Source organism: Triturus cristatus, chromosome 10 (genome assembly GCF_964204655.1).
Source record: "Triturus cristatus chromosome 10, aTriCri1.1, whole genome shotgun sequence".
Lineage (NCBI taxonomy): Eukaryota > Metazoa > Chordata > Amphibia > Caudata > Salamandridae > Triturus > Triturus cristatus.
The window spans coordinates 960944763-960971522 of record NC_140593.1 but is presented as its reverse complement, the minus strand read 5'-3'; the positions used below and the strand labels follow the sequence as shown (position 1 = coordinate 960971522).

The 26760-nt window shown below is 50.4% G+C and overlaps 1 protein-coding gene across 1 annotated transcript in view; it reads right to left on the bottom strand.

Moving 5' to 3' along the window:
* Positions 1 to 26760, bottom strand: part of SYT17 (synaptotagmin 17) — a 680897-nt gene that overhangs the window by 549030 nt on the left and 105107 nt on the right. The window lies entirely within an intron of this gene.

The window sequence follows — 26760 nt, the reverse complement described above, 5'->3', positions numbered from 1 at the left end:
ATAATATGTCATTACTAATCTGCTCCTGATGCCTAACATCCTTAGAGGATATGGGAAAGAACCCATTGTCCAAGTGGTGAATTAATTCAATTGGTTTTCTGGAGCAAACAAAGTCTACAAATTACACAATGCACTGATTAATTTAATGAAGGCTGAGGGCTCTAACCATGTTGCCTTGCGAACATTGAGAATTCAATAAAGTGTTCTTAAGTTCACTACCACCTAATCACGGTAGCCACTCTGTAGTTATAGTTAGGATAGGCAGGTGTAGGAATTCCTTTTATTTTTGCCCCTTAATAGCCTTGCGCCTGGTTGACAAATCTTCCCAAAACTTTCCAGAACTATTCCTCATTGTACGTTGGCGGATTATGAAATGGTTTGTGGAGATTCATCAAGGAAGTACAAAGTTAAAAGGGGGTGCCAAAACAGATGTGGACACCAATGTTTTTTTAACCTAGACTCTTTTGCAGCTCGCGTACCACAGAAAAACAGTCGGTTAGATTTACTTTAAATTCAGCAGGATTGAAGATTATACTGTTCAGATGATCCTTTTTGTGGAGGCGTCAAAAAGGGTAAGTATTTTTAGAGTTATTAACATTTTAAACTTAACGATATTTGTTGTCACTGTAGTTCCGAGGTAGTACCATGATATTTATCAATGACAAGTCTGATGACAATTATCTGATTGGATAATGAATGTCTTTACAAAAATTGCAGGCAGCCATGTTGTAATAGGGCCACTTTTCCAGTGTTCTGGTTTAGGGCCTTAAATATAGGTAATTATTAGGTTTCATATGTTTTCTCTACCTACTACCACGTAATTTGAGTGGCAATAGGTAGGGAAACATAATTATACATTTCTGTATATTTTTTTAAATATTACAGAGTACAATGATACAACCTATGAACTATCTAGGTAGTACTGCAGTACCTTCAAATAATAAAACAGACATAAACAAAATACATTACAATACATAATATTTCACAAATATAGTGCAGTTCAGTGTCTTTACAATTTTTTTTACATATTTACTTATGTATGAATAAATCTATACAGTACCACGGTAATACCTATAAATTACTGCATTACGTACAATACATTTTTAAAAATATGAACATTTTGTTAAAAGCACAGTACATGCTAGGTAGTAACACAATACTGTGTCAGTGGTTAAACAAATATATAGAAACTAAAGAAATCCATACCTATTACCACTTTAGAAAAACTGGTAATATGTGGGGATTAAAAAAAAACTATGTTTGAGTCCCAAAGCCAAAAGTACACCAAAAGTGTACAAAACAAAACAAGCGTGCCTTTTAAATTTGTAAAGGCAGACATTAGGCAATTACATACTGGCTTATCATTGCCAAGTAACATGGTATTCCGCTAACTTACAGGTTTATACTGTGGCACAATAGAACAGTACAGAAAAATTTGGGATGCTATGGCATTACCCTTGCGCTATGCAAACTATTGCAAGGGCAACACTATACTAACATAAGATATACCAAACAATGCAAGGTCACCGTGCTTTGCCTCTCTTTGCTTGGTACATCTAGAGAAACACAATGCAGTACAAGTTGCTGCCTTGTGTTAATCTGCACACCATAATATACAGTCCTCCAAACATTTTATCTAAACACTACCCATCTACACTGTGCTGCACTACACTATACACCACTCCAATCTACACAACTCCACTATATGCCACTCCACTGTATACTACTCAACTGTACACTATTCCAATCTATGCAACTCCACTGTATACCTCTTCAGTCTGCACTATTCCACTGTATGCCACTCCACTCTACCACACTAAAGTTCACGCTATTCCACTTTATGGCACTCCACTGTACGGTACGCCACTCTATGCCACTCCACTGTAGGCTCCTCCACTCTATATAGCTCCACTGTACAAAACACTACTAGACTCTGTCACACTCCACTAGACTGTACTCCATGTACGCTTCACTGTCTAAATCTGTATTCAAGTCTATGGCCATACACTCTATTGTCCAACACTCTGCTCATTTCTACAACACTTCCAAACACTATGCGACACAGCACAGCACTCTTCTGTATGAGATGCCAATCCAGTTTGTAACAGTTTACTTGAGTCCGTGCGACTTCACTTCAATGTACGCTACTCCACTGTACGCTAATCCAATAAATCCGACTCCATTCTATGCCTCTTCACACTACAACACTCCACTGTTCACTTTTCCACTGTATGCCAATCCACTCTTGTACACTCCACTGTACACTATTACACTGTACAGTATTCCACTGCTTGTTATTTGACTTTCTGCTACTCCACCGTACGGTACTCCACTACATGACACTACAGTGTATGCCAGTGTATTGTACGATTCCACTGTATGCCACTCTCTATAACTCCACTCAGTAAAGCTGCACTATACTTTATGGCACACTACGAGACTCTACATCCCTCTATCTCAATACACTCCACTGTAAAGCACTCTATTCCACTATATGACCCTTTTCAAAACTCTATAACACAGCACTGAACTCTAATCTATGAGACGGCACTTCAATTTATATGGCTTTACTGTACCATACGCTACACAGCTGCACTATGATCCACTATAACTTGTGAATTCTCTATGCACTGGTTATACCCTTGCACATTACATCACTTATAGCATGTGAAATCATAATTACATAGCAACACTTACTGCATTTCAAATCAGATGACTTATCAGACCACAGTGCATGGTAAAGCGATGAGTTAAAGTTAATGTTGTGTTGCGAGTGAGGTGCCAACACTGCTTAGGCAGGTGCACGACTTATGGTCATTTGAAGGTGGTGAGTAAATTAAAAATGTAAGTTACAAGTAACACTGTGTAAGGTGGTGCATGACTTATAGTACCTTGAATGTAAATTATAAATTTACGTTATAACTATAACTTCTGAATTTCTAATGTAGGTGTTGTTCAAGTTTGGTTTGTATGGAAAGAATAAATATAACTTATCCCCAACCTTTGTTTTTTTCACATATTGAATATATATATATATATATTATCTACTGGCAACCGCCAGTAGATAGTTATAGTTAGGACCTATTTTCCATAGGAAATCCGCAACATTCTATTCCCAATATGTCTGGCTCCGGTTGATGAATCCTCGCGAAATTTTCCAAACTTTTGTCCAGCTCCACTCCGCTCCTACCCTGAAAGTTTCGTGGTGATTCGTGAAGCGGGGGCCGAGAAAAAAGCGGGGTCCCAAAACGCATTTTTCCCATGCAATTTCCCATAGGATCTGTTGTCGCAGCTACAGCCTGAACCGCTGAACTGAATGACACCAAATTTGGCAAAGAGGTAGTCCTCAGTTCAGACTCGTGATTTTTGCATAAATGGTGTGAATCCGTTCAGTAGTTCCTGAGAAAATTAGAGTTAAAAGTACATATATATCTATTGCCGGGGTGGATCTGCGCACCCCACCCACACTGCAAGCGCACCCTCCTCGAACCGAGCGTGCACCCTCCCGATCGCGCGCTGAATGCTAATTGGCTGTCGAGTGTCTGTCTACATTCGAAACCAGAAACTGTTGGCGGCCATTTTCTGCCTCGGTAGAAGCGAGGCTGAAGAAGCAAGGGGAATAAGTGTGTAAAACCTATAAAGGGGGCAGAGTGGAAATACTCTGACCCTGTAGAGGTGCTGGGACCCCAGGGCCACCTTTTTCAAAAAAATAAAACAGCAAAATGCGCGCATGGTGCGCGCATCCTGTCGCGTTTGGTGCACGGATCCTCTCACGTTGGGTGCGCGGATCCAAGAAAAAAAAAGAAATCATTGGTTGTATGATAACTTTCAACACTGAAAGTTAGGGTGTATATTTCTGTTTTTTAAAGGCATGATTCTTATTGGTTAACAAAAACTGATTGTAAGGAACATTATGTGTGATAAGCTGATATGTTGAAAAGTCAAGCACACTTGCTGTCTTGTTTAGCAACATTGTGTGCTGAACATGTGACCTGTGTGCTCAGTGCAGTGTTCCATGACCTGTTTCTATGGTAACAGGCAGAAGGCAGATTGGGGGAAGGGTTGAAATGTATTTGATTTGGAAAGGGTTGAAATGTTTAACCAATAGAAATGTGTGTTTGCTTTTGAATTTATGTGTGAAGGATTGTGATTTGATGTTTACATGTATATGTGTGGAAAATGAAAGGGAAACTTTTCCATTCTTTGTTTTTGCTGAGAGGTGCACACTGCACAGTGCAGAGATTCTGTAAAAGAAAATCTGGTGTGTGACTGATATCTGGTGTGTGACTGATATACTTCTTAATCTACAAAACAACTTGTAAGGTGAGTTATTTAATTGTGAGGAGATGTATGTAGACTATTGTGATTTTAATCAGACTAATGTATTTCTCTTGCTAAAGTGTAGGGAGTACTTTTTTTCTCTACAATCTTATTGACAGTGTGTGTGCATGTAGAAACCATTCTGTGATAAGCATTTGTGTTTTTCATGTGTTTGCAGACAGATAACTGTGCTGTTTTTATATTTTGGTAGAATTAGAAACCAATCATTGTTTATGGATTTGTGAAATGAGTTATGTTATGTTTCTATACTAAAATGTAGTACTCCTTCTAGTTGAAATGATTTTTGGTAAACTCCTAGGTATAGTGGTTGTTGTCTAGAATCACACTGTGAGTCTGTGTGCATTTGGGAACCACTGTGAGAGAAGCATTTGGTAACATCATGTATTTTCTGGCAGATAACTCTTTTAAAACCTGTCATGTTGTCAAGTTTTAGTAGCATTAGAAGCCAGTCTTTGCTTATGCGTTGATTAAATGAGTCATGCTTTGACACTAATGTGCTGTACTTAAATATGTAGATTGTGTGCAGTACCCTTACCTCTTCTAGACTAGTGAATGAGTTTTGGAAAACTTCTAGGATTGTGTTGCTTGTCTAAAACCACACTGTGAGTCTGTGTGCATTTGGGTAAGGATTGTGATAGAAGCATTTGGTAACATTGTGTATTTGCTGACAGATAACTGTTTTAAAACCAGTCATGTTGTCAAGTTTTAGTAGCTTTAGAAGCCAGTCTTTGCTTATGCATTTATAAAATGAGTCATGCTTTGACACTAATGTGCTGTACTTAAATATGTAGATTGTGTGCAGTACCCTTATCTCTTCTAGACTAGTGAATGTGTTTTGGTAAACTCCTAGGATAGTGTTGCTTGTCTAAAATCACACTGTGAGTCTGTGTACATTTGGGTAAGGATTGTGATAGAAGCATTTGGTAACATTGTGTATTTGCTGACAGATAACTGTTTTAAAATCGGTCATGTTGTCAAGTTTTAGTAGCTTTAGAAGCTATTCTTTGCTTATGCATTGATAAAATGAGTCAGGGTTTGACACTAAAGTGCAGTACCATGTACTATTCTCTTCACTGTGCCAGAACTGAAAATTTAAAAGTTTTACCCAGGCACTGTCCTAGCAGTAGTCTGATGATTTAGTCAGTTTCCAAGTACTCATGTTGTGAGCCATACATTAACACATAGACTGCTTCAAATGTCTATGCAGTATGCATGCAGTCTTCTAACATACTATACACTTGTCTTTCACATCTTCAATTCCCTAGTCAGTATCCATACAGTCCAGCAAACATCCTGTCACTCCCTTTGCACTCCTCTAGTGACCCATTCAGTACCAAGTACTAATCCATTCACTGTGTCAAAAGCCAACCACTTATAAATTCACCCAGGCAATCTCTTTGCTGTACTCTAATCATTCCGTCAGGTCCCAAGTACTCATGCAGTGAGCCAGGCCTTAGCACATAGACTGCTTCAAATGCCTATTCACTATGCATGCAGGCCTCTAACAACCTACACAGTTGTCTTTCACACCTTCAATTCCCCAGTCAGTATTCATACACTTCTAGCAAACACCCTGTCACTCACCCAGTGTGTCTCCTTATAGTACTGTAATCATTCAGTCAGTTAGCATGTAGTCTTTTAGTGAGGTAGGCTTTAGGGCATGAACTGCTTCAAAGTAGTATGCACTATGCATGTAGTGTTTTAACCATCGTCACACTTGTGGTTCAGGGCTATAGTTTCTTAGTCAGTTTTTATATAAAATGTGTTTGTACAGTACTGGGATAGTATAAATGTGAAAGTTATTAATGTACATTTATTTGTGATTCTTTCTTACAGATACAGAACAGGAGTGTTTCTCATCTGTTTGCACTCTTCTCGTGCAAGATTGTTTGGATGAAGGGTCCTTAGGTGTTTCCTCATACTTGCCGTACAAGTATTTTTTGTTAGGATCCCCTTGCAACAGAACTCGTTTGCAAATCTTGCACGTGACCAAGGTGGCGTTGATCTTTGTTTGCCCCTCGGGAAAAGTAAAACATTTCCACACCACTGAAGAAAAACGTTGTTGGCGTGGTGCGTCCTCTAAAAATTCATCCTTAGATTCGGTGAATATTTTAAAGCGACAACATTTACAGTTTTTGTAAGTTAAACTTATAAAATTTTGTTAGCCGTAAGCATTTTATATATCTGTGATTTGTATCTTGTGGTATTTTGCTGAGAATAGCATGTTGTTGTTTTTTCAACAATCATTCTGATTGGTTTTTTTTTGCCCGCTGTTAAGTGATGAGTACGATTGAAATCACTATTTTTTGTGAAATTCAATATATTCTGAGAAGAGCAAAAAAGGCAAACAAATTACTTTGTGGAAATTATGCAGTGTTGTAAAAAATGTATTATTAAATGTTATAATTTTTTTTTCCTTTTCTTTCACAGATCCAAATTTAAAAATAAGCAATTTATATGAATTTAGATTGCAATGAAAATCTGAAAAAAATGTATACCATTTTTTATTGCTATTACTGTGAAGGTAACTTTAACTAAGTCTCAATATGCAGAATGAGGAGGTCTGCAAGAAGCTACAAAGTTGAAAAACGTTTCTAAAAACACTCTGTTTATACCTATGTAGTTTTGAAATCTGACCATAATCAGATATCATGTGTCATGTTCACGGCGCCTGCCGTTTTCCCTTCCCCGCTTCCCCGCTAACACACACAGAAACGGCCGAGGGACTCACTTCCGGCTGGAGGGTGAGTCACGGTCTAGTCTTTGCCAGGCACAGCGGTTCACGGAAGCACTTCCGGGGGAAACGCTTAAACATCGCGTTTCCCGCCGGCTCCGTGCTTCGGATTCCTCTGGATGTTTAGAACGACGCGAGGCGCTGTTCCTGTTGCCCGGAAGACGTCAGAAGCGGTCTGGTGCGTTCCGGACTGGAGCGCTGCTGGTGGTCTTCGTTTTCTCACTGGAGAACAGTCAAGGTACATTCGTTCTCACAAACTGTGGAGCCATCGTAACGCGGTTGCGTTGTGGGTGGCCAGGGGTTTTGTCCACGCAGGAGCGCTAAGGGTTATTTTGGTTTTGTCCGCGCAGGAGCGCTAAGGGTTATTTTGATTTTGACCGCGCTGGAGCGCTTTATGGTTCTTTTGGTTTAGTCCGCGCTGGAGCGCTTTATGGTGATTTTGTTTTGTCCGCGCAGGAGCGCTTGTTCGTTCTTCTTGGTTTCTCTTTGCGCTGGAGCGCACTCCAGAGCAGTATTGATTTATGTTTCACGGTTACCCGTGCCCAGGAGAGGAACACCAGGTTTCCTAGCACGGGAGTGCTTAACGTGGGTTTGTCGCATCATTGCTCAGTTTCCCAGCGCGCTGGTGCGCCGAATTGGGAAAGTTATCCACAGAGTTGTAGCTAGGTTCTCTGTAACATTTGCCTTCCAGGGATACCAGTATTTCGTTGTGTCCAAATTTGTCCTACCTACGCGCAGGAGCGCTTTCCTTTGATTTCATGAGAGCCTAGCACTGACACAACTCCCCTGTATGGACCTTCCTTGGAGCTGTACTGTTCAGTGTCCCGTGGTCTGCCGTCCACTGGTGAGTCTCCAGGTTTGGGGGCAGGGCTTTTCTGCGTGTGTTTTGCGTATCTTGTATTAGCGGGAGTCTGGGTCCTTCACTGATCTGGGTCTTTATTGTCTTCCAGTTGGTTCCGAGATACCCTTCACCTCAACCCACTACTTTCTTTCTGGCTCCCTTCCCTGCGTCCATCTCATCCCTGCTGGGTTCTACTGTCCACGAGGGTCAGGTGGGTACAGGGGCGGGCGCTCTTGTCGTCTCTGCGGACTTGCTTCACAAGCAGAGGTAAGCATTGTGGGGCACCCGACAGAATCCGAAGCCCACGTTTATCAGTCCACCTAGACGACATGGGCGACCCGGAGGTTACCTTACAAGATATCGCAGTCATGCTGGCTGCCATGCAGGCAGAGAACCTCAGTCTACGCCGTGACATAACCACCCTACAGGGCCAGATGTCAGCTGGGGTCACCAGTCCTTGGGGAACAATCCCTAGCCCCAGGGTCAGTCAGGAGGGTCTTTTGAGACAACCTACATTCACCTTTGGGGGGTCCTCCGCTGCCACCACTCCGAATACAGCCATTCAAGTCATCGCCCCTCATTCCGTCCAGTTGGCACCACCTGAACGCTTCTATGGGGACAGTACCAAGTATGGCATTTTCATCCACCAATGCCACCTGCATTTCATGGCCAGAAACACGGCTTTTCCCGACGACGCAGCCAAGGTGGCTTACATCCTGTCATACATGGGCGGAGACGCCGCTCAGTGGTCTATTGCGTTGGTAGAAAACGACGATCCCATGCTACACCACTTGCCGACCTTTCAGGAGTCCATGCGGCGTATGTTCGCTCGTCACACCTTTGTGCAAGCGGCGGATAACGAGCTACTCAACCTCAAGCAAGGCAACCAGGACCTGCTTCACTACATCACCATGTTCAGCAGGCTTGTTATCGAATCTCACTGGCCTGAAGATAAGAACGTATCTGTGTTTTATCGAGGATTGCGCGATGACCTGAAGGATCTCATTTCACAATTACCCAACCCACCGGATGAGATAGGTCCTTTCATTGATCTAGTGGTGAAAATGAATTTCCGATTACAGGAACGAAGGACCGAGAAAGGAAAGGGCAGTGATAACCGCTTCTTGTCCTTTGGGGACAAAAGTATAGAAAAAGTCAGAGAGGACTCTGCTTCCCAGGGCGAGACAACTGAACCGATGCAGATCGGGGGTATAAGAGGACCCTTAACAAGCCAAGAAAGAGAAAGGCGGAGGAGGCAGAATCAATGCCTGTACTGCGGAAAAAGCGGACACTTCGTCAGGGAATGTCCGGTGAAGCCAACGAAACCCCGGAGCAGAAGGCCTTTCGCATTGCCCATCACCAAGACGGACAAGGCGGGAAACGAAATCACCCAGTAGACAAGGGGATCCGTCCTCTGGGTTCTTCGAATTGCACCTTAGCGATCCCTGCTGTATTTGACGGCAGTCACCACGTAGGGATGGAAGTATCCTTATGGAACCAGGCGGGCAGGACCTGGCAGGTGACTGCTATGTTGGACTCCGGTGCTACAGGAAGTTTTATCGATACTGCTTTTTCATGTGCCCTGGGCATTACTATAGTGTCAAAAGACCAACCTGAAACCGTCAAGGCTGTTGATGGTACGGATCTCACTTCCGGCCCTATCCGGCATCAAACCGAGAGCATGACGATGTCCTTTGCTAATCACCACGCCGAATCCATTAGCTTTGACGTCATCGATGCCCCTCAATTCAAGGTGATTTTGGGATTGCCATGGTTGGTGAAGCACAATCCCCGCATTGACTGGGTGAAGCACGATCGCTTCCTCTACGAGGAATGGGGATAGTTTCCCAAGTAGCTACACCAGCCATACCAGAAGAATACCAGGACCTAGCCGATGTGTTCGACAAGAAGGGAGCTAACACTTTGCCACCGCATCGGTCGTTCGACTGCCGAATAGACCTCGTCCCAGGCTCCACCTTGCCTTGCAGCAGAATTTATTCACTCACGGAGAAGGAGAACATCCACCTTCGCTCCTATTTGGATGAGTATCTGGACAACGGTTTTATACGTCATTCCAGGTCTCCGGTGTCCTCTCCTCTTTTCTTCGTGTCGAAGAAGGAGGGTGATCTGAGGACCTGCATAGACTTTCGAGCGATGAACGCCATCACCGTAAAAAACCGTTACCCCCTACCATTGATCACTAACCTTCTGGATCAGGTAAAGAACGCCTCCGTGTACACCAAGCTCGACATGCGAGGGGCTTACCATCTAGTCAGAGTCCGAAAGGGTGACGAATGGAAGACCACCTTCCGGACGAAATTCGGTCTGTTCGAATACCAGGTCATGCCTTTCGGACTCTGTAATGCCCCCGCAGCGTTTCAATTCTTTATAGACGAGGTGTTAAGGGACTACCTAGATGTCTTCTGTATCGTCTACATAGACGACATCTTGATATATTCACAAACCATCACCGAACACGTGCAGCATGTGCGTTCCGTCCTACAACAGCTGAGTAGACATCGCTTGTACGTGAAACTGGAAAAGAGCGTTTTTCACGTCACCTCTGTGGAGTTTCTGGGTCACATCATAACTCCAGCAGGCATACAAATGGACAGCAAGAAAGTGGATGCCATCCTGTCCTGGCCTCCTCCGGAGTCCGTAAGAGGGGTCCAACGGTTCCTGGGGTTTTCCAACTACTACCGTAGATTCATCACAGGTTTCTCCGAGATGGTAGCTCCTATTACCCGCTTGTTGCGCAAAGGAGTACGGTTTGGTTGGAATCAGACAGCAGACGATGCTTTTCAGGAACTGAAGAGGCGTTTTACCATAGCCCCGGTTCTGGTGCACCCGGACACCGAGCAGCCCTTCATTGTGGAGGCAGATGCATCAGAACATGCCATAGGGGGCGTGTTATCTCAAAGAAGTACCAGCACAGGACAGCTGCATCCGGTGGCCTTTTACTCCAAGAAACTTCAACCAGCGGAACGCAACTACACCGTGTCAGACAGGGAACTCCTCGCTATCAAGACCGCATTCGAGGAATGGCGCCACTTCCTGAAAGACGCTAAACACACGGTAACCACACGGACCACAGGAATCTCCAATTTCTGAAGTCAGCCCGTGCCCTCACCGCCCGACAGCTTAGATGGACTCTATTCTTTAATGAATACAACTTCGTGATCACGTTTCGTCCTGGGAAGGAAAACGCCAAGGCCGATGCCCTATCACGGCTAGGAGAATCAGACGAAGAAGCGGAAAACACCGAGCCTGTCCCCATCATCGCTGAGACACGCTTCCAGGGCGTTGTAGCATCCTCGGACTTCATGCTTCAGGTAAAGAAGGACACAAAGCAGTCCGACCTGGAGGTTCTGGCAGACGGACAAGGAGGGGTAACGTGCGTAGATGGGTTGCTGTTTCATGGAAAACAATTGTACCTACCTGGGTTGACCAGTCAGCAAAAGGCAGTCTGCCTGTGCCACGATCATGTACTATCCGGCCATCCTGGTTACCACAAAACGCTTGAGCTCGTACAAAGACATTTTTGGTGGCCATCGCTGGTGACGGATACCAAGAACCATGTGGCTAGCTGCGCCATCTGTCTCTTAAGTAAGAACAAGTCAGAGCCTCCTGTGGGTCTTCTACATCCCATCCCGGTGCCACCGTATCCGTGGCACACCATCTCCATGGACTTCGTGGTGGAACTCCCTCTCACCAAGACGGGGCATACCACGATTCTCATAGTGGATCACCTCTCCAAGATGGCTCATTTTGTGCCTTTGTTGAAACTGCCCACGGCTGCGGAACTGGCTTTGATCTTCGTACACGAGGTGGTTCGCCTCCATGGAATTCCATCGGTGGTGATCACAGACCGAGGATCGCAATTCGTATCCCGCTTCTGGAAGGAGGTATGCAGGATCCTCGAGATGGACGTACGCCTGTCCTCGGCATACCACCCTCAGACCGACGGTCAGGCCGAAAGAACCAACCACACCATGGAGCAGTTCCTCCGTTGTTTACTGCTTATGGTCGAAAAGGAATGGTCCGAGGTGTTATGGATGGCGGAATACGCCTACAACAACAGCAAACATTCAGCCATCGGAATATCCCCCTTCTTTTGTCTTCAAGGCCGTCATCCTCGCACCTCCGCATGGGAGGGTCCCCGGGACAGCAGGTTGCCCACAGTCCTATCATATCACGAGTCCTTGCGCCGCATCTGGCAACAAGCCCGTTTTGAGTTGGCCAAAGCTAAAGACACCTACAAAGCACATGCCGACGCACATAGACAGAAGGAGCCCAAGTACAGCGTGGGTGATCGGGTGTGGCTGTCCATTCGGCACCTCAATGTGCACGGCCCCAAGAAACTGTTGCCCCGTTTTGTGGGTCCCTTTGGCGTTGAGCAGGTGGTTAATCCCGTGGCTGTGAAGCTCTCCCTTCCTCCGCACATGAAGATACACCCGGTCTTCCATGTCTCGCTTCTGCAGCCGGTCCGTTCTGGTGGCTCTCTTCCCTCTCCTCCTTCTCCGGTGGTGGTGGAGGACCATGTCGAGTATGAGGTCAGGGCCATCTTGGGTTCTCGTCGTACTAAGGGTAAACTATTCTACCTGGTTGACTGGAAGGGGTACGGGCCGGACGAGCGTTCTTGGGAGCCTTTGTCCCATGTTCGCCATGCTCCCGTTCTGGTCCGTGCTTATCATCTGAGCCATCCGTTCAGCCCTCGTCCTGCCTCCCCCATTTGAGGTTCTGGCGGGGTTGGGGAGGGACCTGTTTTAGGGGGGGGTACTGTCATGTTCACGGCGCCTGCCGTTTTCCCTTCCCCGCTAACACACACAGAAACGGCCGAGGGACTCACTTCCGGCTGGAGGGTGAGTCACGGTCTAGTCTTTGCCAGGCACAGCGGTTCACGGAAGCCCTTCCGGGGGAAACGCTTAAACATCGCGTTTCCCGCCGGCTCCGTGCTTCGGATTCCTCTGGATGTTTAGAACGACGCGAGACGCTGTTCCTTTTGCCCGGAAGACGTCAGAAGCGGTCTGGTGCGTTTCGGACTGGAGTGCTGCTGGTGGTCTTCGTTTTCTCACTGGAGAACAGTCAAGGTACATTCGTTCTCACAAACTGTGGAGCCATCGTAACGCGGTTGCGTTGTGGGTGGCCAGGGGTTTTGTCCGCGCAGGAGCGCTAAGGGTTATTTTGGTTTTGTCCGCGCAGGAGCGCTAAGGGTTATTTTGATTTTGACCGCGCAGGAGCGCTTTATGGTTCTTTTGGTTTAGTCCGCGCTGGAGCGCTTTATGGTGATTTTGTTTTGTCCGCGCAGGAGCGCTTGTTCGTTCTTCTTGGTTTCTCTGCGCTGGAGCGCACTCCAGAGCAGTATTGATTTATGTTTCACGGTTACCCGTGCCCAGGAGAGGAACACCAGGTTTCCTAGCACGGGAGTGCTTAATGTGGGTTTGTCGCATCATTGCTCAGTTTCCCAGCGCGCTGGTGCGCGTAATTGGGAAAGTTATCCACAGAGTTGTAGCTAGGTTCTCTGTAACATTTGCCTTCCAGGGATGCCAGTATTTCGTTATGTCCAAATTCGTCCTACCTACGCGCAGGAGCGCTTTCCTTTGATTTCATGAGAGCCTAGCACTGACACAACTCCCCTGTATGGACCTTCCTTGGAGCTGTACTGTTCAGTGTCCCGTGGTCTGCCGCCCACTGGTGAGTCTCCAGGTTTGGGGGCAGGGCTTTTCTGTGTGTGTTTTGCGTATCTTGTATTAGCGGGAGTCTGGGTCCTTCACTGATCTGGGTCTTTATTGTCTTCGAGTTGGCTCCGAGATACCCTTCACCTCAACCCACTACTTTCTTTCTGGCTCCCTTCCCTGCGTCCATCTCATCCCTGCTGGGTTCTACTGTCCACGAGGGTCAGGTGGGTACAGGGGCGGGCGCTCTTGTCGTCTCTGCGGACTTGCTTCACAAGCAGAGGTAAGCATTGTGGGGCACCCGACATCATGTGACCTGCAAAAAAAGAGATTTGAGGGGTTCATAATATTTCCCATTGTAGCTATTGAAGGACCGCAATTATTTCAATCATTCTTCTTTGAACATCTTTGCAGACAAAACTCTGTGCTTACCTTCTATCATTCGCAAGGAATTTTTAAACTGGAAATATGTCACTTTTTGTAACATAGTTACTGCACAAGACACTCTTTCATATTTACACAGAGAGGAAAAGGCACTCTGTGCATTTTTTATACTCCATGTAAATACAACCTCATTATGCACACCAGTTTGCGTTGAAAGGGTGTTCTATAAGTGTTGTTGTGCATGATTGCACTGAATACTCATAGAACAAGACACATGTCTAGATTTGTCAGAAATCATAAATCTCGATATGTGTGTGAATGCTGCACCATTCTAAAATTGGTGTAGGAAAGCACAACAAGGAGAATTGTTTTCATTTCTCCACATTTTTATATCTTCAATGCATGCTACAATGCTCAGCAAACATTGAAGGAGAAAAATGCCTTTACTGATTGTTTTTGTGCAGGAAGGTGTGTCTTCCTGCACAAAAACAAACAGCTCATGACACAGATATCCTTGTACTATGGTGCAAGGGTGCCTGTGTCACCACATGGCTGCAGTTTAAGCAGTCGTGCAGAGAGAAGCATAGATTTGCAACATATTTATGTACATATGTTGCATCCCTGTGCTTCGGAAGTACTACAGCACACTGTAGTTAAAGAGGTTACTGTGTGATGCTGCAGCACTTGCTCATAGTTCTGCACTTATACATTCACCATACACTACTAATGCATTCATTCACTCAATTACCTACTACACATACATTCATCTAAACTTTCACACACTAACAAAGAAATGTAGCTCTTTTTTTAAACCAGGAAAGTTAGTTCTTACAAGAACTTTTTTTTTTCTTCTTTCTTCTTTTATATTTTTGGGGGGGGGTTTCTGAACAATTTTTAATTTCTGCAAAAAAAAACAAAAAAACAAAACAGGAGGAACCAAACAAAGAACTTCAGGGAACAATAAAAAAAAAAATGTTTTTAAACTAGCTAATGTGACTTTCTTGCCGGACGGCAGATCAGATCGATCGACTGCTCACCGTAACACAAAGGTGCCGATCACAATCCTGTAAAAACCGGGTACGAACCGTCGGACGGAGCATATTCTCCGTTCGACGCGTACCCGGTCGTGTAAATATACAAACAAGGAATTACGATTCGTACGGAAATACCTTTTCCGTACGAATCGTAAAAAAGCCCGACCGAACAAAAAAACAACTACCAATGTGATCCGGGAAAGCGCAGACCTGACGTCTGGACGCACGCAGCCAGCCATTCACGAACCAGGAATCACGATTCGCACCGACGTCACCCCGCACGGTGAAGATTCTGCGGCAGCCAAAAACTGCCGGGAAATCAGGACGACGCGAACAAGGACCACCAGTACGCGACGGACAGACGACGACGCGAACAAGGAGGACCCGTACCCGACAGGACGACGCGATCAGGGAGGACCCGTACGCGACGGACACAGGACCACGCGACCAAGGAGGACCCGTACCCGACAGGACGACGCGATCAAGGAGGACCCGTACGCGACAGGACGACGCGAGCAAGGAGTACCAGTACGCGACGGACAGACATGGACCCGAACCTACGAGTCATCCCTGCCCTCATAGCAGTCCACCTGCTCTACAGGCACCGACGCAGACGCCGCAGAAGGTAAGAATAACTAAGGGAGGGGGGAAAGTGGGGTGGGGTGGGGGTGGCACGACCAGGGCAGGCCACAAAACAACCACATAAGTCACACATGGCCTGGACATACCTGACTCCCATGCCCTGGTCACCACGAGGGGGTGGGGGCGTGTCCTGATAAGCCAGCTACCGCCACAACGGAAGTCCGTCACCACGCGAACCGGCAACACAACCAGACAGGTACGTCCCGTACCCACGCCTGAAGAGCGTGGGTACGAGTCGTACCACGCCCACACACACGTCACCCCAACAATGGCGGGACGGATCGTACCCACGTGGCAAAGGCCTGGGTACGGCCCGCACAAGCATCACATAGCGTGGGGATGGATATGTACGGACCCTACCCCCACCCTATATGCATGGAGCGTACCCCCCATGCCAACAGTGTAGTACGACTCGAACCCTCACCCGCGGACCTACGGACTGTACCCCCACCAGTGTAAGTACGACTCCGACCCCCAACAGCGGACTCAGGGACCATACCCCCACCCCAACAGTGTAAGTACGACCCGTACCCTCACCCGCGTATGCATGGAGCGTACCCCCACCCCAACAGTGTAAGTACGACTCGAACCCTCACCCGCGTATGCAAGGAGCGTACCCCCACCCCAACAGTGTAAGTACGACCCGTACCCCCACCCGCGTATGCAAGGAGCGTACCCCCCATGCCAACAGTGTAAGTACGACCCGTAGCCACACCCTATATGCATGGAGCGTACCCCCCATGCCAACAGTGTAAGTACGACTCGAACCCTCACCCGCGGACGTACGGACCGTACCCCCACCCCCACCAGTGTAAGTACGACTCCTGGACTCACGGACCGTACCACCACCACACCAGTGTAAGTACGACTCGAACGCACACCCGCGTATGCAAGGAGCACACCCCCCACCCCAACAGTGTAAGTACGACCCGTACCCCCACCCGCGTATGCAAGGAGCGCACCCCCCACCCCAACAGTGTAAGTACGACTCGAACCCTCACCCGCGGACGTACGGACCGTACCCCCACCCCCACCAGTGTAAGTACGACTCCTGGACTCACGGACCGTACCACCACCACACCAGTGTAAGTACGACTCGAACGCACACCCGCGTATGCAAGGAGCGCACCCCCCACCCCAACAGTGTAAGTACGACCCGTACCCCCACCCGCGTATGCAAGGAGCGCACCCCCCACCCCAACAGTGTAAGTACGACTCGAACCCTCACCCGCGGACGTACGGACCGTACCCCCACCCCCACCAGTGTAAGTACGACTCCTGGACTCACGGACCGTACCACCACCACACCAGTGTAAGTACGACTCGAACCCTCACCTCGAATGCATGGAGCGCACCCACACCGTGTATGTCCCAAGCGTTCATATCCAGAAATTGGAGGTGTGTGTGCAGAGTCCTCCCAGCAGTGTCCAGACCCAGGAGGGGTGGGCGCAGAGTCCTCCCAGCAGTGTCCAGACCCAGGAGGGGTGGGTGGTGAGTCCTCCCAGCAGTGCCCTGAGACAGGAGGGGTGTGTGCAGAGACCTCCCAGCAGTGCCCAGAGACAGGAGGGGTGTGTGCAGAGTCCTCCCAGCAGTGCCCAGAGACAGGAGGGGTGTGTGCAGAGTCCTCCCAGCAGTGTCCAGACCCAGGAGGGGTGTGTGCAGAGTCCTCCCAGCAGTGTCCAGACCCAGGAGGGGTGGGCGCAGAGTCCTCCCAGCAGTGTCCAGACCCAGGAGGGGTGGGCGCAGAGTCCTCCCAGCAGTGTCCAGACCCAGGAGGGGTGGGTGGTGAGTCCTCCCAGCAGTGCCCTGAGACAGGAGGGGTGTGTGCAGAGACCTCCCAGCAGTGCCCAGAGACAGGAGGGGTGTGTGCAGAGTCCTCCCAGCAGTGCCCAGAGACAGGAGGGGTGTGTGCAGAGTCCTCCCAGCAGTGTCCAGACCCAGGAGGGGTGTGTGCAGAGTCCTCCCAGCAGTGTCCAGACCCAGGAGGGGTGGGCGCAGAGTCCTCCCAGCAGTGTCCAGACCCAGGAGGGGTGGGTGGTGAGTCCTCCCAGCAGTGCCCTGAGACAGGAGGGGTGTGTGCAGAGACCTCCCAGCAGTGCCCAGAGACAGGAGGGGTGGGTGGTGAGTCCTCCCAGCAGTGCCCTGAGACAGGAGGGGTGTGTGCAGAGACCTCCCAGCAGTGCCCTGAGACAGGAGGGGTGTGTGCAGAGTCCTCCCAGCAGTGTCCAGACCCAGGAGGGGTGGGCGCAGAGTCCTCCCAGCAGTGTCCAGACCCAGGAGGGGTGGGTGGTGAGTCCTCCCAGCAGTGCCCTGAGACAGGAGGGGTGTGTGCAGAGACCTCCCAGCAGTGCCCAGAGACAGGAGGGGTGTGTGCAGAGTCCTCCCAGCAGTGTCCAGACCCAGGAGGGGTGTGTGCAGAGTCCTCCCAGCAGTGTCCAGACCCAGGAGGGGTGGGCGCAGAGTCCTCCCAGCAGTGTCCAGACCCAGGAGGGGTGGGCGCAGAGTCCTCCCAGCAGTGTCCAGACCCAGGAGGGGTGGGTGGTGAGTCCTCCCAGCAGTGCCCTGAGACAGGAGGGGTGTGTGCAGAGACCTCCCAGCAGTGCCCAGAGACAGGAGGGGTGTGTGCAGAGTCCTCCCAGCAGTGTCCAGACCCAGGAGGGGTGTGTGCAGAGTCCTCCCAGCAGTGTCCAGACCCAGGAGGGGTGGGCGCAGAGTCCTCCCAGCAGTGTCCAGACCCAGGAGGGGTGGGCGCAGAGTCCTCCCAGCAGTGTCCAGACCCAGGAGGGGTGGGTGGTGAGTCCTCCCAGCAGTGCCCTGAGACAGGAGGGGTGTGTGCAGAGACCTCCCAGCAGTGCCCAGAGACAGGAGGGGTGTGTGCAGAGTCCTCCCAGCAGTGCCCAGAGACAGGAGGGGTGGGTGCAGAGTCCTCCCAGCAGTGTCCAGACCCAGGAGGGGTGTGTGCAGAGTCCTCCCAGCAGTGTCCAGACCCAGGAGGGGTGGGCGCAGAGTCCTCCCAGCAGTGTCCAGACCCAGGAGGGGTGGGTGGTGAGTCCTCCCAGCAGTGCCCTGAGACAGGAGGGGTGTGTGCAGAGACCTCCCAGCAGTGCCCAGAGACAGGAGGGGTGGGTGGTGAGTCCTCCCAGCAGTGCCCTGAGACAGGAGGGGTGTGTGCAGAGACCTCCCAGCAGTGCCCTGAGACAGGAGGGGTGTGTGCAGAGTCCTCCCAGCAGTGTCCAGACCCAGGAGGGGTGGGCGCAGAGTCCTCCCAGCAGTGTCCAGACCCAGGAGGGGTGGGTGGTGAGTCCTCCCAGCAGTGCCCTGAGACAGGAGGGGTGTGTGCAGAGACCTCCCAGCAGTGCCCAGAGACAGGAGGGGTGTGTGCAGAGACCTCCCAGCAGTGCCCTGAGACAGGAGGGGTGGGTGCAGAGTCCTCCCAGCAGTGTCCACACCCAGGAGGGGTGTAACACATGTGTGTGATGCCACTATTACCCACATCCATACTGCCTACAAGGGAACATGTCCCCATGAACTCATGTCAACTGACTCCACACACAAGTACAGTGATCACCAAGGATGCCACGATTGTTGCAGGTGGAGACATGGCCATGCATGCATGGCCAAAGTAGAAGGGCTCCGTCACACACACAGCTCATGTACACACAGCTCTGCGCTAAACATTGGGAACACCCTGCAGGGAAGAAACTGGGTACACAGAGGAAGGAATACACCCTGGGACAATTGAACCATGCAGTAACTGCTGACATGACCTAAGGAAGTTAGCCAACACCTTGTGATGGCACACAGATCCTAGGGTGGCCCCAAAGAGCAGAACACTACTACAAATCCCACACACCCAAAGCCTTAAACACCACCCAAAACAATGTAGCAGCCCCACCAACACCAATACCACCATAGCAGGAGTGTGATAATGAAAAAAAAAATAAGCTTTATTCAGCATGAGCACAATGTCCGTGGATCAAAGGCAGTTCAAAGTCAACAAAGGCCATAGGGCAGTCAATGATTCCCAGCTGCATGGGGGACACAGTGGGATGTGTGTCCCCTACCTTGCCTGCACAGTCAAATGCCATCGTCTTCCATACTGGTGAGGGCATCAGGGGGGGGGGAAGCAACAGGCACCGCAGGGACATCAGGGCAAAGGGGCGGCGTTGTGGGTGCAGGGATGGAGGACACAACCACAGGGGGTGTGTCATGGCCAAAGGCGGAGGCCAGGATGGCACTACACACCTTAGCAAGGTCCTCCAGGGAGTCCCCTGCACCCGAAGTGACCTCAGGCCCCAAGGAGGGGGGGGGGTTCAGAGGGATGGGTTGCAGCGCCACCTGGGGAGGGTGGAGACAGGGGGGGAGACTCAACCACCCTGACCGAGGACTTCCTTGACCGCTTGCGTGGTGGCGTAACTGTGGGGCTCAGGGACAGAGCGGCCATGAAGGAGTCCTTGGGGGAGATGTGGCCAGGAGAGCTGAGGGGAGGGGATTTGGAGGGAGTGGATTGTGTGGAATGCGGACTCCCACTCTGGCTGCGTGTCACACGTTTGCCCCCCGACCCAGTGGGTGTGCCTATCTCACCCTGTGTGTGCGTGTCAGGAGGAGTGCGGTGGACCTTCCCTGCTGGTGTGGTGCCTGTGTCTGTTGTGGTGGGTGCATGCCGACGTCTGGGTGTACGTGGGACAGGCATGGAAGTGGGAAGTGTGGATGGGGCAGGGGTAGGTGGGGGGAGGTCGCGCTGCAGGAGACCCACTGCTGCAGTCAGTGTGGAGTCTAGGGACCTCAGCAAGTTGCGTTGGTCAGCCTGCAAAGAATGAATGCCCTCCAAGAATGCCTCGATGTTGCTGAGGGTTTTCCCGTGGGAATGGAGGACATTCAGGATCGCAGCCTGACCAACCTGCATTTGCCGCTGGATGTCCATAGACTCAGCATTGGCGGCAGCAGTGGAGACAGGGGCAGGGGGTGCGGTGCCTGGCAGGAAGGAGACATGCGGTGACCGGGCACGCTGGGAAGGGACACGAGCAAGTGGGAGGCGGTTGGTGGGAACTGAGGGGGCGGTGGCAGGTGTTGTTCCACTGTCAGCTGCTGGTGCAGCCTCCGCCAACTCTGAGACATCCTCCTCGGACCTGTCAGCTTCGTAGTCTGATGTGCCAGTCGACAGGTCCTCGGCCACACTATCCTCCGCCTCTGTCCCACTCGATGTGCCAGCCCCGATGTCACGGCTGCCACTGGTGCTCGGTCCCTCCGCCTGGTCCGTGTCCATGTCTCCCTCTGTGTCCCCCGACGATGCTGTGGGCAGGGTGGAGAGACAGAAATTAATCAGACACCTGTACACATCTGTCACATGAGTCCAATCTACATAGTCAACATTGCATAGCCTGAAGAGGCAGATCCCTAACATCTGCAAAACAAGGTACCGATGTAGGGCATGAAACACAGTTGGTTGAGCCACCATGCCACAGAAATACCATGGAGAGCATGAGACAATAGCTGAAGACAGGAAACGGAGTCTGACATAGCACCCAGGCCCTGGGGACAATCCTGCACTGCCTCTGCACCACACAGCGTTTGTGAAAATACCTATGACCAGGGACAATAACCATGAACTTGAGACACATGCTGCATAGGTAATGCTGCAAACATGCCCAACATAACTCGGTCACTGCACCTTGCGTGTGTGTCCAGTAACATCACACACTCTCCAGACCCAGCAATTAGGAATCAGGATTTGACACATAGGCATTGCCCGCCCCAAGCAACCCCCACACGATGCTAATTGCTGAGACACAGGTGGCACCAACATCTCATAGTCTGGGTGATAAACACAGTGGCAGGCAAAAGGCAAGATTGGACGCAAAACAGCAAAGGTGCGCCTGTACAAAGAATGAGGTACCAGTGCCCATCCTCAGATGAGTATAACAAGACACACAGGCACTGGCAACTGTGAGTATGAAGAAGGACAATCAGGTCAGGCTGCACAGTGGACACCTGTACATAATAGCACGTCTATATACATGGTGACAGGGGACAATGGCACAGAGCACAACCTACGCTGTAGACAGTGAGAGTGTCCACGTTGATGATGACACAAACAACACTGAGGATAAGGTGCCCCAGGGGACAGTATTGGGCACGCAACTACATGCTACTGAATGGGAATGACTGCTACACACGTCACCATCCCTGCACTATGCGTAGCGCACACTCATGCACATCATGTCACAGGCCACTACATAGGACATGCGCGCTGTAAGGCATGACACATGAGAGACCAACTCCCATGTCTGGAGCCAGCATCAGTGCCAACTGACATGGAACCCACATGCAGTGAACTTGACAGTTCACAGGCAAGGTCCCACAACCTGTTACCCACCACCACCACCCATGATGCTACAGTCATTGTTCTCGTGGACAAAGCGCCAGCCTACATTACCTTGTGAAGGAGTGACTACACACAGACCAGGGAACACATTGCAAGGAGGGGAAGGGTGGCAGGGGCGCAGCGCTACACTGGGGCAAACTGGATGGGCACAGCACCTTTAAACCCTGCCAGTGAATTAATGCCACTGTGCCCTTACAAATGCCGGTGACACACAACAAACGCACATGTACCTACCCCCTTCCGCCTGCTGCATCGCCTGTAAGCGCCTCTCCAGGTCTGGAAAGACCACCGGCAGCACACGCCTGTGGAGGTGGGTCAGACGGCGGCGGCCGCGGTTCTTGTGGCTCTCAGGTGAGTCCCCCAGCAGGAGCCGTGCAATCCTCCGCGTCCAGCACCGGATATCCTGCCAGCGTTTCCTCACCTGGGACAGGCTCCGCCTCCGACCATCCACACGCCTCACGGCACTGACGGCGGTCAGCCAGATCTGCTCCTTGGCAGTGGCGCCTACCTGTGAGGAAGTACAAGTGACACCACATCAATACACCAGCCACATGTCACAGAGAGACATATGTGAACATAATAGCTGGTTACTACATGGCATGTAATGCAGCCAACGCATTGCACCTCTGTCATAGGGACATCATCCTCTGGTGAGGGAAAAGGCAGTACGTGCCATAGTGGGTACACAGGTGGAATGATGGCAATGTCACAATCAATGATCAAGGCTCACACTGTGCATCACACCCACCCCTCCTGTCTCAGGGCACTGCTGGGAGGACTCCACACCCACCCCTCCTGTCTCAGGGCACTGCTGGGAGGACTCCACACCCACCCCTCCTGTCTCAGGGCACTGCTGGGAGGACTCCACACCCACCCCTCCTGTCTCAGGGCACTGCTGGGAGGACTCTGCACACACCCCTCCTGTCTCAGGGCACTGCTGGGAGGACTCCACACCCACCCCTCCTGTCTCAGGGCACTGCTGGGAGACATCAGGCACCCCCCCCCCTGGTACCCCCCCGACAGTACATGGCATGTGTGTCACACCGGGACACAATGCCTGAAGACACAGTCACAACATAGGGACAGTCTGTGGCAGTGGCCTATGCACTCACCTGATACCCTGGTCGCCCATACAGCATGGGGTACTGTGGGAGGATCACATCCAGCAGAGCCATGTTCTCCTCCAGGGTGAATGGCTGTGTCCTCTCCACAGCCCTTGACATGGTTCCAGGGAATCAGTAGCAGCAGCTTGGTCGACAAATGCAAAGATGTGCAGGCAAGTAATCCCTCATGGGACCTGGCTGCCTTATATGTGGCCTTCTGCCCAGTCTCATGCACAGGAGTACAGAGTGATTGGTCACTCACTTTTGCATCCTATGTTTCCACCAATCCCTTCAAACCTAGCAGTCTGTGGGTTCTCTATCGGTTTCATTCTCCTGCATGATGTCAGCCCCACAAACACATTGCAACAAAGTAGAAGAATTCCAACTGACTTCTGCTGTGCACCTTCCAGAACAAAATCGAAATTTGAACCTGGTCGCCATGACAACCAGCATGCATGTAGGCCTTAATACTTGTCTCCTATGTAATTAGGAGAATCACACACAGGTACGGTGCGTTTCCGGGCCCTAGGGCACCCCAAATGCATGGCAACGGCCCGTACATGCATGCCTACGTTCAAAATCACTATGGGTCTGCACGCGTATGCGTACTCGTAGTGGTACGGACCGTACACTCGCATGTACGCTCACTATCACTATGGGTCTGCACGCGTATGCGTACACGTAGTGGTACGGACCGTACACTCGCATGTACGCTCACTATCACTATGGGTCTGCACGCGTATGCGTACACGTAGTGGTACGGACCGTACACTCGCATGTACGCTCACTATCACTATGGGTCTGCACGCGTATGCGTACACGTAGTGGTACGGACCGTACACTCGCATGTACGCTCACTATCACTATGGGTCTGCACGCGTATGCGTACACGTAGTGGTACGGACCGTACACTCGCATGTACGCTCACTATCACTATGGGTCTGTGTACCCGTAGTGATAGTGAGCGTACATGCGAGTGTACGGTCCGTACCACTACGAGTACGCATACGCGTGCAGACCCATAGTGATAGTGAGCGTACATGCGTGAGTACGGTCCGTACCACTACGAGTACGCATACGCGTGCAGACCCATAGTGATAGTGAGCGTACATGCGAGTGTACGGCCCTCTCACTATGGTTCTGCACGCGTATGCGTACACGTAGTGGTACGGACCGTACACTCGCATGTACGCTCACTATCACTATGGGTCTGCACGCGTATGCGTACACGTAGTGGTACGGACCGTACACTCGCATGTACGCTCACTATCACTATGGGTCTGCACGCGTATGCGTACACGTAGTGGTACGGACCGTACACTCGCATGTACGCTCACTATCACTATGGGTCTGTGTACCCGTAGTGATAGTGAGCGTACATGCGAGTGTACGGTCCGTACCACTACGAGTACGCATACGCGTGCAGACCCATAGTGATAGTGAGCGTACATGCGTGAGTACGGTCCGTACCACTACGAGTACGCATACGCGTGCAGACCCATAGTGATAGTGAGCGTACATGCGAGTGTACGGCCCTCTCACTATGGTTCTGCACGCGTATGCGTACTCGTTGTGGTACGGACCGTACAAATGCCTGTACGCTCGCCATCACGATGGGTACACATACGGCAGCACTCCCACAGTGATTGGGGAACATACACAGGCCCTCTTAGCAGCAGTACGGCGGTTTGTACACATCACTGTGGTGATAGTCGACACACAGGTAGGAATAGGGCGGACATACTTGTCCATGGATGGACATACTTGTCCAGGAATGGACATCAAGGCATCGTCTGTGCATTACTACATGTGTGGGGCACAGGTGTGACAGGCTGTGATGTGGAACATGCCTCCTGAGTGGAGGAGGCACCAGATGTATGATGAGATGTGTACAGGTGTACTGTGTGAGGGTGCCATGTGTGCCAGGCATGCCCTTGACTCCTTTGACATGTGTGCATGTCGTACTGCGCACTTGGGGTGAGCGTCACTGGCATGGCACGGACACCAACACACAGAAGTGTCCCATGATGCCCGGTACAGGGGTCATGACACATGACTTGTCACTACCCACAGTGCACAATGTGACTATGTCATTTATGTGTCCGGGATTTACATCAGGTTGATGTTGTAGCACCCTCAAAAGCTGCAGCCGTTGCAGCAACCAACATGTGTCTGTGTGTAGATTGTCATTGCACACTGTTCCGCACACCATGCCACATGTGTTATCGGATGTGAGGTGCACATGTATGCATGGGACACGGAGTAGCGTGACAAGGCCATGTCAGCATCCTCACAAGGAATGTGTGGTGAGTCATGACATGTGCACCTTCATGGCAAGGTGTGTGGGCAGGCCTAGTGTAATGTCATGTGACCTGTGGCTCCGGTGTTCCGCTACCAGTCTCTACAATCGGCATCCTACTTCTGCTGATGTGTGGGTGTATGTCACTCCTGTCTTGCGTCGGGCTGTTCACTTGCACTGGGACACAGCTATTCCCATGGCGTGGCATGGGGAGGTTCTCAATCTCCGTGTGTAGCTGGGTCTTGGAAGGAGTGTCACCTTGCATCCATACGTGTCCTGGGCATGTAGCACATATCTGACTCCCTATGTAGCATGTGTGTATTGCCAGATTTACATGTGCTCAGTAGACATGAGTTGTTGTCGTAGTGCACTCACTCTTCCTTGTCACTTCCAAATTACTGCAGAGCGCCGCCTGTTGCCCGAATAATTCCAGACTTGGCTGCCATGCAGGAGAATGACAGGATCCGGCTCTACCGCTTCACCCAACCGTTGATTCTGGAGCTGACCGCGAGACTGGCACCACACCTGCAACCGCAGCACAGGTATCCTACGGCACTGACACCCCAGCTGAAGGTAATGGCTGCCCTACATTTTCTTGCCACGGGTACCTTCCAAAATACCATAGCTCATGTTGGTGGCATGTCCCAGAGCATGTTCAGCGGTGTGCTGCATGATTTCTTGGAGGCCATGTTGATTCACCTGGATGACTTCATCAAGTTCCCAACCCCTGAACAGATGACAGAGGTCAAGCGTGGATTCTATGCCCTGGGAGGGATGCCCCATGTCATTGGGTCCATAGATGGTACACATGTAGGTTTGGTACCACCACACGCACGGGAGGTGGCGTACCGAAATCGGAAGCACTACCACTCCATCAATGCCCTTGTGGTGTGTCTGTCCAACATGGTGATTTCACATGTCTGTGCTCGCTTTCCAGGATCAGCACACGATGCCTACATCATGAGGCGTAGCGGGATGCCTGATATGATGATGCAGCTGCGCAACGAACGGGCATGTGTTGTTGGTGGGTACAGTCTGTCTGTCCTGTATTCTGTATAGCCGAGCAGCACTACCGCTTCGCCAGTTCTAACGATATCCATGTGCTTTCCATGTAGGGGACGCTGGCTATCCCAACATGCCTTGGCTGCTGACACCTCTCCGCAACCCCATCACGCCGGCCCAGCTCCGCTACAACACCGCCCATGGCCGGACAAGGCGTGTGATAGAGAGGACGTTTGGCATGCTGAAGAGCCGATTCCGGTGCCTCCACAAGACCGGCGGCGCACTCCCATATGCCCCGGCGAAGGTTTGCAAGATCTTCA